General features: G+C 47.7%; 1 protein-coding gene and 1 long non-coding RNA gene across 2 annotated transcripts in view; both read right to left on the bottom strand.

The window, feature by feature from the left end:
• Nucleotides 1-3,015: 3,015 nt before the first annotated feature.
• On the bottom strand, nt 3,016-4,249 carry LOC106815657. The gene is made up of 3 exons (XR_001394770.1): nt 4,115-4,249; nt 3,633-3,788; nt 3,016-3,498 (listed from the first exon to the last, which is right to left on the bottom strand). It is a non-coding gene; the product is annotated as an uncharacterized LOC106815657 (long non-coding RNA).
• A 1,506-nt stretch (nt 4,250-5,755) lies between these two features.
• The window catches only part of LOC106815518 (protein FAM47E-like), an 11,780-nt gene continuing 4,516 nt past the window's right edge, over nt 5,756-13,019 (bottom strand). Inside the window, exon 9 of the mRNA XM_014819986.1 lies at nt 5,756-6,016. The gene's annotated coding sequence lies outside the window, so the exon portion shown is untranslated. The remainder of the gene's footprint in view (nt 6,017-13,019) is intronic.

Genomic DNA, 13,019 nt, shown 5'->3' with positions numbered 1-13,019 from the left:
GTTGTTCCTCATATGTCAATTACCCCTCCTCCTCTCTCTCTGTCTCTCTTCTCCTCTTCTCTCTCTCTCTCTTTCTCTCTCTCTCTCTCTCTCTCTCTTCTCTCGCTATCTCTTCTCTCTCTCTTCTCTCAGTCGCCTCTTAGGCTTCTTCATCTAGTAGTTAATGGATTAGGGAAGCTTGAATTATATAATACAATAAGGCGTTTAAAGATGAGCAGTCGGTTCAAATATGTACATTCTTTAAAGGCTGGCACCCAAGTATAATTGAAACATTAATTGATAGTGTTTACTCAGATTGTTTAATCAGTTTAATAGATGTGGACATCTGTGCTCAATAGGCGCGTTTCATACTGGCGCGAATTAGCGAGCGATGCAAATCCCGGTTTTTGCATCCGCATCGACAGTACCGAGATTAATTACAAGTGTGAGCAATAATCTCACTAATAATCGCGATCAGCAATGCCTCCCAGATCGCCACTTTCTGACTGACGATTTATTTGGATTTAGCGCGATTATTTGCACCGGCGTTCTGTGTCTGTGAACGCCTCGCTCAAATAATCAGGGTATTTCGTATCCATCATTCAACGCGAGTGAGCAGTAGCATGCCGCACGTGGAGCATCAGTTCCGGCAGTGAGCTGCGCAGTTCGATTATAGACATCCCGCCTCGCGATTCGAGCGAGAATCCGCCTTGTGGAACAACGGACACATTATCTCGTATTTACCATCGCCGGATTAGCATCACGGTTTTTTCTTTGTGTGTGAACACGCTCATTGTCTATTTCAGAATGGGTTATACGAGGGAAAATAAATAAGATCACAGATACCTAACGTCCCGTACACGTAGATGGCTTCCTGTGTGCACGTCGCAAAAACAACGTTGTCGAATCGCAAAGGCTGACAAATTTACGACACGCGTTCCGCAGGCTACACATGTCCTAGCCAGTTATGGATAGGCGAAATGGAAATGAAAATGTATTAGAATAATGTAACCAAAGATACCGGTAGCAATTCTCGGCTACCGCCTTACTACAGACCGCCTGAAAATCTTTTTGTATTGTTCAATGGTTTATCTGCGTATATGCGAAAAAAAAGCTTGCTGCTAGCTAGCATCCAAGAAACGGTATTGCTAGGGTTAGATATATGACGTATTGATGTATGATTGACGTTAGTACACAGGCCTGGTTGGCCGCGTTAGCTGCTAGCCAGTCTGTAAGGTGGCGAAACATAAATATGTAAGCGAGTAGCTCGATCTTATTGCTGTAACATTATAACTGATGAGCTTGTAATTTGTCATATTATCAGCCGAGTTAATGAAGACAAACATTGTCTTCATTAAAACTCCTAAATTATGAAATTCACGAGCCAGGAGTTCACTCTGGAGCTTCGGTTGTTTATGGTAGTGTTGTCGTACACATACTAGTGCTGGCGCATATCGAACTAACGATATACCTACTTCTCTGCTGTGGTGCGAGCCACGTCATTCATCAGTAAGTACAGGAAAGTTATATTAATATACTATATATATATAATATATATATAGGCGCGCTTAGCGTTAGTTCGCGTGTGATGGTGTCGTGGCTGGATTGTGTCTGTGCGTGCGTGCGTGCGTGGTGCGTGTTGTGTGTGATGATGCCACCGTGTGTATAGATAGTGTTCTCGATGCCAGAGATGGTCCTCCCTAAACTACGACTGTAGTTTATGCCTCGTTGGAATTCTCGAAGCGCATGCAGTTCGCGTTCCACTTGATCTCATAATTATGAGAATCGAGATTTCCGTTATAGAAATTATGATAATGCTTTAACGCTTCCGACGGTAATTGTTCCCGATAACGATACTAGATAGGCCCCTATACTCTATAATTTAGCCAATGCAATATAGATTATAGAGTAGAACGCAATAATTGTCACGTGCATGATTGTCAGTTGTCTGACACGCAGCGCTTGATTAGCATCGCGAGCACTCGTCGCGCGGCAGTTCTCAGTGATCATGGGCCGTTATACCACGAGTTAATCACGGGTGCAGATAACGCGGAGGCATTGGTCAGCTGCGCGAGAGGTGAGGCAGGTGGTGAGAGTCGACCTATGATAGCTAGCAGAAGTTAGTGGCCGAAATGTCCGGTGACGGCTGTAGCTTCGGCTGTCTTGTGTTTGTGGTCTTACGTATAAAGGTGTGTTGTCGTACACTAGACTGTGCTGGCGACTATCAACTACGATATACCTGCTTCATATGGTTGGCTGCTTAGGTCATCCGATCAGTAACAAGGACACTAATATCATATTTATATATTATATATATATATATATATATATACTAGTATACTATATTATGCGCAGGCGTTAGTTCGCTGTGTGTGTGGTGTGTGTGTGTGCGTGTGCGTGTGCGTGTGCGTGTGCGTGTGTGTGTGTGTGTGTGTGTGTGTGTGTGTGTGCGTGTGTGTGTGCCCGTACGCGCGTGTGTGTTTGTTGCTTTGCCCTTATATATATGCACGTAAGCGCATCTAATCAGGATAGTTCAACTGTTGCCTTAATTATTACCTCGGGCATGTTGTATTTTCCGCTTTTCTCTATATAGTAGACATGTTAAATTGACTACGTCACAAATTTTCTATGGTAAAATTTGTAAAATGTTTGTTGCCATTTTTTACATTAAAAGTAAGAACTAACGGGACTAAACGTATCATCAAATTCTTACCTGATAAGATTGTTTCTCAACTAGTTAAAAATCTAAAAAACCTGGACGATTTGAAATAATGTTCCTGACATTAATTGCTTGCTATGAGTCACGAGTGTACGTTCACATCGAACCATATAGTAAAATAGGAAGTATAATGCAGCAATTTAACCATAAAAAGTGAACAGAATTACTTATATTTTGTGAAAAAGTGGAAATATTTTTTTATTTGTACTATTTACGGTGACGTAATCACTTTAAGTGCACAAAATAGGGTGTTGACTTCAAATCATGATGCAAATGTCCCCTTTGGCATGGAAGTTCCATAGGGTCATAGAAACAAATTTATCCAAAGACACATGTCATATCTCAAAATCCAAGATGGCCGCCGCATTTCAGATGCATTTAAAGGTGAAATCCAAAAAATAATACAAATTATAACAAATTTTATTGGTTTTCACATGCAGAAATTTGAGGTAATTAGATTATTCATCGCACAATGTTGTAATTACACAAGTTCTTCGATTAGGGCTAGGCTGATTCCTCTTCTCCTCTCTTGTCCTGGTACATCCTGCCAGTGTGGGGCACGAACCTTGACATCTGCAGAGAAGCATACACCACTGTCTCTGCACGCAGCACTTACAAGGAGCTTTACATCCAGTCTTACACTAGCAAATGGCAAGCTCTGACAAGTCCCGCGAAATAGTGGGAGTTGTTGTGTAGACTGGAGTTGGCGCATAGTCTGGTAATTCTTGCTGCCATCGCCATTCTGTTGGAGATACTGGAGCTGGTGCTTTCACGAGCGTATTACCCCACACGTGTCCACTCTGAAGTGACAAGATACATAACTGATTAGATAGAATGTATAGATAGCTAATAAAATGTGTGCGATTCAAGAAATAAAAATGAATTCAGCAATCTCGAGCACGATTAATGTCCTCAATGATGTATATTTAATTACCTGATAGGCAACTCTGAGAAGGTGCTGATGCAGAGAATCGCTGCTTGGAGGCATGTGCTCGAGGTCTCTTCCTTGGTGGAGGAAGCGGGAATGCCGAGCAGCATCATCAGTTGTGATGTTCTCCTTAGTTACATCATATAGCAGCAAGACGAATCTCTGGAGCACAGATGTGTGAGTATTTATCGTTTCCAGGGTGGGGTTAGGGCATGAGAGTAGCTCAAGAGGCAGCGTGAGCGCAAGGATGGACTGCCACACTGCCCAGGCGGTCGTCTTGCCTTTACCAAAGAATGCTGAGGTTGTGTCGCATTGTGTTATTGCATGAAACGCTGGTAGTGCCTTTGCCCTAGATGGTCCAAGTTTGTGTACGATGTCGTGCACTGGAATGTACTTGGAAAGGAATGTAGTGATATGAGTTATCATCCTCATCAATAACCTATTGGCACACAATGAAGGCAACTGGCTTAAAACATAACTGAACTAACCTGAAGTGGCCTTTCATTCCAAAGGCAATCCAGAGTTCATCAATCCTCTGTCCGAGTGCAACAAAGGAAGAGACGCCCAGCACTACAACATCGCTGTCACTGGTGCGGACTATCACTCGACGATGACCGGCAGATGTAGCTGCAGCCACATGTAGAAATACCCGAGTGTCGGCTTCCTCGTGTGTGCATGGGGCCACTGCTACAACGTCTCCCCCAGCTGGTAAACTCTCACAGTCACTGAGAATGGTGGTGAAAAGCTGCTTGCTCTGGAAATGAGGAAGTCAATGTAATTGAGGATATGTGGATATAACAGAGGCCTGGGTATTTTAAATAATAACAATTAATAATGTTTGTCAGTGGGTTGCAACAATATGTCAACTAACCTGTGGAAGTGTCGCAAGCTTCAAGCACTTGGCGAGCTCCATGAATAACTCCTGCTTGTTCAGGTCAACACGTAGGAAGGCCGCCCAATTTCCAGGAACTTTGGTCGAGAGAGTAACCCGCCTCCGAGCTCCACTTCCACGTTGTTCCCTAGTTTCTGACTTGAAGCTCGTCTTGGAGTAGACGTCCCAGACAATGTCAACCCGGTTGTTCATTTCAAATCAAGAGAGGATGTATGGCAAAAACACATCTTTGAAATAGTCTCCGATGGTCACAGTATTTCTAGGACGAATCATTTGTACGAGCACAGCTCCATCTAGCACAGCGGCAGTCGTCTCTGGTCTGCGATTGTCGAAATCCGCTGGTACAATACAGTCCAGGATCTCACTCTTGTTTCCATGGTGCATGTATCCATTCCGAGTTAGTGAGGGAGGATGGGCAGCTCTCATGGGAGAACACAGACTCGTTGATGTTGCCACCTGAGTGCGTTGCCAGCAAAATCTGGGTGACCTTTGCTTGTTGGTCTTTGACAATAGCCACCTCTGATTTCTGGCGTGGTTTAGAAAAAATGTAACATTTATGTATTTTTGTCTATGATTTAACCTTTAAACTCATAAAAAAGCAAAATTGTCACAAGAAATGAGTTTAGTGACCTCAAGTTAGTTAGAAAACATGTATCATAATAGTTTCTATGACAAACGGTTCATGAGCTATGACTGGCCCATGTTTTCCATTTTTCTATGGCGGCCATCTTGGATTTTGAGATATGACGTGTGTCTTTGGATAATTTTTTTTTCTATGACCCTAAGGAACTGCCATGCCAAAGGGGATCTTTGCATCACGATTTGAAGTCAAATGTCACTTAAAATGTCTCTAAGGAAGGCTTCTACTTCCTGATGGTTCTACGGTTTAGTAGGTGTGGTAGTGGCACCCGTTTTAAGGGTAGCGTCAGGTTGCATCGATAGAACGATCGAATGATAACCCGAACACAGTATTATAAAGCTACTCTTCGTGCTTCTATTACATCACAGAATACTTTAACAGTCTAAACCAACACAACTCCACGATACTACACACACAGAGTAAGTAATCGAATACAAGTAATTTCGTACCTTGGAGAGGAGGTTCACGAAGACGCTCGGCGGAGTGAAGGTGGAAGGTGCAGCGGAGAAGTATAGCTGGACTAAGTGTGGGAATAACAAGGCAAGATCGGAGCTGGACAACAACTGGACTATACGATTCAAAGGATCAGAGCCGAATCGTTCTCTACTAACGTCTACGTCAACAAATCCGGTCCCTAAGGGATGACGCAGGTAGCTGGTGGCGGGTGACACCAATATATCACCCGGCGAATATGGCGAAATTTATATTGGTTGCTTACGCCGTGCGGCGAAGCTCATGCAGACTCATGGGAAATTATAAATGTAAACAATAAGTGTGGAGAAGCCGGCGCTTTCCTAAATGTCTACTAATAAAGCGCTTGAATGCATTGGATCCGTGCAGTTTTGCCAACTCTTGGTTCTGCAAAAAATGCAACGCCAAATATACCAAATAACACGGCAATGATTACATATAGGCGCACACACGCGCACGCATGCACCCACGCATACAGGCAGGCAGGCAGGCACACACACCACACAAACACGCAGGCAGGCAGGCAGGTACACGCACACAAACACACATGCACGCGCACCCGCATACACATACCAAGACAAGACACACACGCACGCACGCACGCACGCATGCACGCACGCACGCGCGCGCGCACACTCACACACACACACACACACACACACATACCAGAGCTCCGCTGGCGCTTTTCGCTTGCGCCATGTTCTCGTTCAGGGAGTAGACATCTACCAGAGGTTCATTCTTAGGTCGTTTCTTACTCTCAGCGCCCTCTATAACATCGCACTTCCTTGCAGCGCTGCCTATAACATTGCACATCCTCTCAGCGCCCTATATGAGAACAGACCACTATTAAATCCTCCATAGGATCCTATACTTAAGAATTGAATTTCAGGAGCTGAAAAATAGTATTTCAACCGTTTTCGGCCAAGTGGCAATATTAAAGCCAGGTAGCCATGTACTTCAGCTGTGCACCATTAGAGTTATGACATATGTTGTTCGGCGTTTTAAAAAAATATCGCGAATTTACTAAACGACACCACATTTGTGCCTGAAAAACAGTCGCGCAGTCCAATGGGGGCCATACATTGAAAGAATTCGTTTTAAATTACCAGTAACCATCCACCCATCTCAATGTGCATATCATTGCCACACACGATAGCCAGCCTAAATAATGCAACCACAAAACGTCGCGTCAGCTTTAGTGCACGAGCTGCGGGCCTTCCGAGTGGTCGGCCGATGACGCGTCACATCCTCTAACCTAACAGGGTAATGAACCGGAAGTGATTTTATAGTGGTCACGTGTCATATAACATCGAACTTCCTCGCAGCGCCGCCTATAACATTGCACATCCTTTCAGCGCCCTCTATGACATCGCACTTCCTCGCAGCACTGCCTATAACACCACACTTTCTCTTCTCAGGCAGCTGACGTACGGTGATTACGAGTTTTCCGACAATCCAAAGTCGGAGGAGCTTCCGGTGCGCTGCTGCTTCGTGTCGCGGCAGAGCTTCGTGTGTCCAGACTTCGGAGAGATGGAGGAGGATGCTCAGCTTCTGCGCGCCGAGTCTCGCTCGATGATGACGCGTCTGTCCACACACAGTGTGAGTGACTAGCAGCGGAGAGCAAGGGGGCAGTCCCCTAGATTTTGGAGCACAATTAAAAAACTAGACAGAGGGCACTCACGGAGAGTGCATACCTCCGCCAGCATGTAACATGTATGTGTTACGAGCTGGCTCGCCGCTCGCTGCTTGCTGCTGTGACTGACTCGCCTGCTGCTGACGTCGCAAGCTCGCTTGGTGCGCTGCTGACTCGCCGGCTCGCTGTGGTTGCTGCTGACGTCACAGCCGGGTCGGCGATCGCCTGCTGCTGACTACGCCGCGCGGATCGCGTCCGTGCCGCCGCTGACATCGACAACGCTAGTCGATCGCGCCGAGCCGCCGTTGCGACATCGACACGCTATGCGATCGCGCCGCGCCGCTGCGCTGACTCGACGCGGCTATCGATCGCCGCCGCGCGGACTGGCACACACACACACACCACACACACACACAACACACATACACACACAACACACACACACACACACAACACACTACTCACACACACACAGAGACGCGATACCATTACGCTCGCTCCAACATCCGTGGGCCGGAGGTAATAAGCTTAGCAATAATCCGTAATATAACAACTAAACGAAGTGATTTTGGGGTCACTTATGCCGTGGAAGCCTTGTCCCAAGCCTTGTGCCTGACCCAGCGCGCCCTACGCAAACACTATGGAACGTCGATTCAAGAGCTGCGGGCACCGTCGCTTCATCATTACACAGTTGAGCTGCATAAATTTTGCCCCCCTAATCCCCTAGGAATTGTCAGTTCTAAGCGGCGCCTGGTATGTGGTCGCGCCTCACATCACATACATTACAGTCTCCGCGTACGAAGTATTTCTGTTTTACCAGAAAAGATCCGGCGACCTCGCGGACATAGTCCGGGAGCAGTTGCCAGCTTGCGCGTCTGTCCGTCTCACAGGTGCGCGCCGCCACGCCGTGAATGCTGACGGGAGCGATACGAAGCAGGCGGGCATGCCGCCGCTGCTGGGACTGCAGCAGCTAAGTAACGAGCGCGCGAACGTCGGATGGTCGACAACACCGACGACGGTAGGAAGTGGAGTGACGAACGAATTAGCCGCGACAAGAAACAGACTGCGAAGGCGTCGGCGAGACGCTATTCCGCGCTTGCGTGCTGCGTAACAAAAGAAACGGAAACAAAAGAGCTCCTTGTGTACGATCATCTAGACGAATGCCTGAGATTAACACAGTGTCCAGGCAGCTCAAGCAGACAGACAGAGAGATAGACGGTCAGAACAAAACAGACAGACAGAGAGAACAGACGGACGATAGAGGAACAGGCAGACAGACAAACAGCGACACCACAGTCACACGCACACACACACAGGCACGCTTCACGTCGCACGCACGCACATACGCGCACACAGACGGGTCACATACACTACACACGCACACAGAATGAAGGAAAGAGGAGAGGAGAGGGAGAGGGTGAGATGAGAGAAGAGAGAGAGCAGATAGAGAGAGCGATGATGAACGCGTCTAGTCCACAGCACAGTGGTGAGTGACTAGGCAGCGGGAGAGCAAGGGGGCAGTCGCCCTAGATTTTGGAGCACAATTAAAAAATTAATAGAACAGAGGGCACTCACGGAGAGTGCATACGCTCGCGCCAGCATGTAAGCATGTATTGTGTTACGAGCTGGCTCGCACGCTCGCTGCTTGCTGCTGCTGACTGACTCGCCTGCTGCTCGAGCTCGCCCGCTCGCTGGTGCGGCTGCTGACTCGCGCGCTGGCGCTTGGTGTTGCTGCTCGATCACGTCGGCCTGCTGGCTGACCCTCGCCGCTCGCTGAACATCCGAACACGCTATCGATCGCGCCGCCCCGCTCGCTGACTCGACGTCGCTATCGATCGCGCCGCGCGACTGGAAACACACACCAACGGCACACACACACCAACAGCGCACACACACACACACAGCACGAGACCCGATTACATTACCTTCGCTCGCACTCCGTGGCGAGGTAATAGCTTAGCGCAATATATCGTAAATAACACATAACGTGATTTTTGGGGTCAATTATCCAGTGGAATCACTTGTCCCAAGCCTTGTGGGCATGACCACCCTACCACACTATTGGACGTCGATCAAGAAGCTGCGCCCGTCGCTCATCATTACACAGTTGACGTCATGAATTTGCGCCCCCTCGCCTAGGAAATTTGCTCAGTCTACGGCCCTGGGTTGTGTCGCGGCCTACACATCACATAACATTACATCTCCGCGTACGTATTTCTGTTTTACAGAAAAGATCCGACCTCGCGGACATATCCGGGAGCAGTTCCAGCTTGCGCGTCTGTCCGTTCTCACAGGTGCCGCCGCCAGCCGTGAAGCTGACGGGAGCGAACGAAGCAAGCGGGCATGCGCCGCTGCTGGGACATGCAAGCCAGCTAATGAACGAGCGCGCGAAGCGTGATGGCGACAACACCGATCGATCGGTAGGAGTGGAGGTGACGACGCGATATTGGCGCGGACAGAAACAGACTCGAAGCGTCGGCGAGACCCTTTCCGCGCTTACCGTCTGCGTAAGCAAAAAAGAAAACAGAAACAAAAGACTCCTTTGTAGGCGATCATCTAGACGATCCTGAGATTAACACAGTGTTCAGGCACTCAAACAGACAGACAGAGAGATAGACGGTCAGACAAACAGACAGACAGAGAGACAGTACGGCAGACAAACAAACGGACAGACAGACAGCAGAACAGACGGACGATAGGGAGACAGGCAGACCAGACAAACAGACACGCACGTGGCACTACTGGAACCACACACACACACGCGGGTACACACAACGGCACTGCACGCAACCATTACGCGCACACACAACGCACATACACTAGCAACACGCACACAGAATGAGGAGAGGGAGAGAGAGAGGAGAGGGAGAGAGAGAGAGAGAGAGAGAGAGAGAGAGAGAGAGAGAGAGAGAGATAGAGAGAGCGATGATGACGCGTCTGTCCAGCACAGCAGTGTGAGTGACTAGCAGCGAGAGAGGCAAGGGGGCAGTCCCCCTAGATTTTGAGCATAATAAAAAACAGACAGAGGGCACTCACGGAGAAGTGGCATACCTGCCGCCGGCAGAGTAACATGTATGTTTACGAGCTGGCTCGCCGACTCGCTGAGCTGCTGCTAGCTGACTGAAATCGCACTGCTGCTGACTGTTGAACGCTCGCTGGTGCGGCTGCTGACTCGCCAGCTCGCTGGTGGTTGCTGCTGAGACTCACCAGCGCTGCTGGTCTGACTCCGCGTTCGCTGACATCGACACGCTAGGTCGATCGGCACGACCGCGCTCGCTGACTCGACGCGCTAATCGAATCGCGGGCCGCGCGACTGGACACAGTGCACACACACACACACACACGAGACCGATACATTACCTCGTTCCACTCGCGTGGCGAGGTAAAAGCTTAGGCCAATAATCTAAATAACACTAACGTGATTTTTGGGCGTCACTTATCCGTGGAAGCCCTTGTCCCGAAGCGCTTGTGCATGAGCCTCACGCCCTAGCCACACTATGGACGTCGATCAGAGCGTGCGCCCGTCGCTCAAATACATTACAAACAGTTGAGTCATGAAATTTTGCCCCTCCCTAGGAATTTGCTGCAAGTCTACAGGCCCTGGTTGTGTCGCGCCTCACAATACACATACATTACATCTCCGCGTTACGGTATTTCTGTTTTACAGAAAAGATTCCGACCCCTCGCGAACAATATAGCGAGCAGTTACCAGCTTGGCGCGTCTGTCCAGTTCTCACAGGTCGGCGCGCGCCAGCGCATAAAGCTACGGAGCGAAGCGATAGCAGCGGGCATGCCGCCGCTGCTAGGGACTGCAAGGGCAGGCTAAGTAACGAGCGGCGCGAAAGCGTGGATGGCGACAACGATCCCCCCGACGACGTAAGGAGTGGAGGTGACACCGACATCGCGCGACCAGAAAACAGACTCGAAGGCGTCGGCGAGACGCTTCTCGCGCTTCCCGTCTGCCGTAACAAAAAGAAACAGAAACAAAAGAGCTCCTTGTGTACGGATCATCTTAGACGATCCTTGAATTAACAATAGAGTCAGCACTTCAACAGACAGACAGAGAGAATCAGATGGTCAGACAATACAGACAGACAGAGAAGTACAGACGACAGACAAACGACGGACCAGACAGACAGGCAGACAGACGGACGGATAGGGAGACAGGCAGACAGACAAACAGACACGCACGTGCACACGCACACACGCACACACACACACACACACACACACACACACACACACACACACACACATCACAACACGACACACACGCGCGGCCAGCCGCGCGAAGCACGCCATAACGCACACACACTCGCGCCCCGGCGCACATACACTACACACCCACAGAATGAAGGAGAGGAGAGTGAGAGGGAGAAGAGAAAGATGAGAGAGAGAGGGAAAGAAGAAGAGCGAGAAAGAGAGAGAGAGAGAGAGAGAAGATTTAGAAAGGAGAGCGAGAAGAGAGAGAAAGGAGGAATAGAGAGAGAGAAGAGAGAGAGAGAAGAGAGAGAGAGAGAGAGAGAAGAGAGAAGAGAGAGAGAGGAGAGAGAGAGAGAGCGCGAAACGGCGCGAGAGGAAGAGGGAGAAAAAAATGAAGAAGAGAGAGCAGAAATGTACAGTGAATTGGCACATTATATGGCTATACATTGAGGATGCAACGCAACTACATCCTGTTTTGTATGTATCTTGTGTTATGCGTGTTTAGAACCATAGAAATAATATACTAGTTAGACATTTGTCTCTATATATTTCTATGGTTAGAACTGTTATTAGTCATAGTGTCGTCCTGTGTTACATAGAGAACACAAAAGATGATCGATAGAAACGCTCCACCCTGTCAACGCTTTGGTATCGAGTGTCAACAATATTATTTAGGATATGACAGGTATGTTACATTAGGATTACATCAAGGTAATTGCTGATGAATCTGGACTAAAACATAGTTAAAAAAAACAGAAAAAAAGCATTTTTAACAGGTAAATCTTAACCAGGTCTTTTAATTCTAAATTTATTTAACAGTTATTGACGTTTGTCGTGGTTGATGAGTCTAATTCTGGGTTGAGCGTACTGCTATACCGGTGATTTCGATTACCTTTTATTAGTATCATGACCTTTCTATTAAGTTATATTATGGTGTTATAGATTTATATGTGAAATTATGTTTACATGCGCGTGTACCGTGAAAACTATGTTTACACTTTATGTATCGTGTTATATTACATCTTGCAATTTTATCGAGGTATAGACACCGTTACATTACCATGTTTGAAGGTAACCACGTTAAATTAGCGTTATATTGGGCTTGTTATTTAAGACGTGCCGTGTTCCAGTGATCATGTGCATGACTGTGTTAACATTATCATGCTACAGATTGCCGTGTTAACCATGACCAGATTTTACGTAACCTGTTACATGACTGTGTTAAGCTCTGCATTCAGAGTTACTGTGGCTTTGCGTGACCATGTTATGTGTCATCAATATGGCATTGTCACGGCCTCGTCATCTACATCACTGTGCGAAAAATTTGGAAGTTTCATTCTATTAAATAATATTGCAATGCCGACTACGGACCATCTCAATGTCACATTTGCCCTTCGCCGCAGCTTTACATAAGAGTTCACGCATAACGACCAAGTACTGTGATGGCTAACTGTTACAGCCGCTGTAAGCTATATTGTCGGCCGTATAGTAATAAAACAATCGCTGGAGTCGTCCGTTATTAACTCGTGTTGGTCACGGCGAACCTAGTATTTG

Source organism: Priapulus caudatus, unplaced genomic scaffold (assembly GCF_000485595.1).
Source record: "Priapulus caudatus unplaced genomic scaffold, Priapulus_caudatus-5.0.1 Scaffold29, whole genome shotgun sequence".
Lineage (NCBI taxonomy): Eukaryota > Metazoa > Priapulida > Priapulimorpha > Priapulimorphida > Priapulidae > Priapulus > Priapulus caudatus.
Note: the sequence above shows the minus strand (reverse complement) of the source record. Positions and strands in the feature narration are given on the sequence as shown.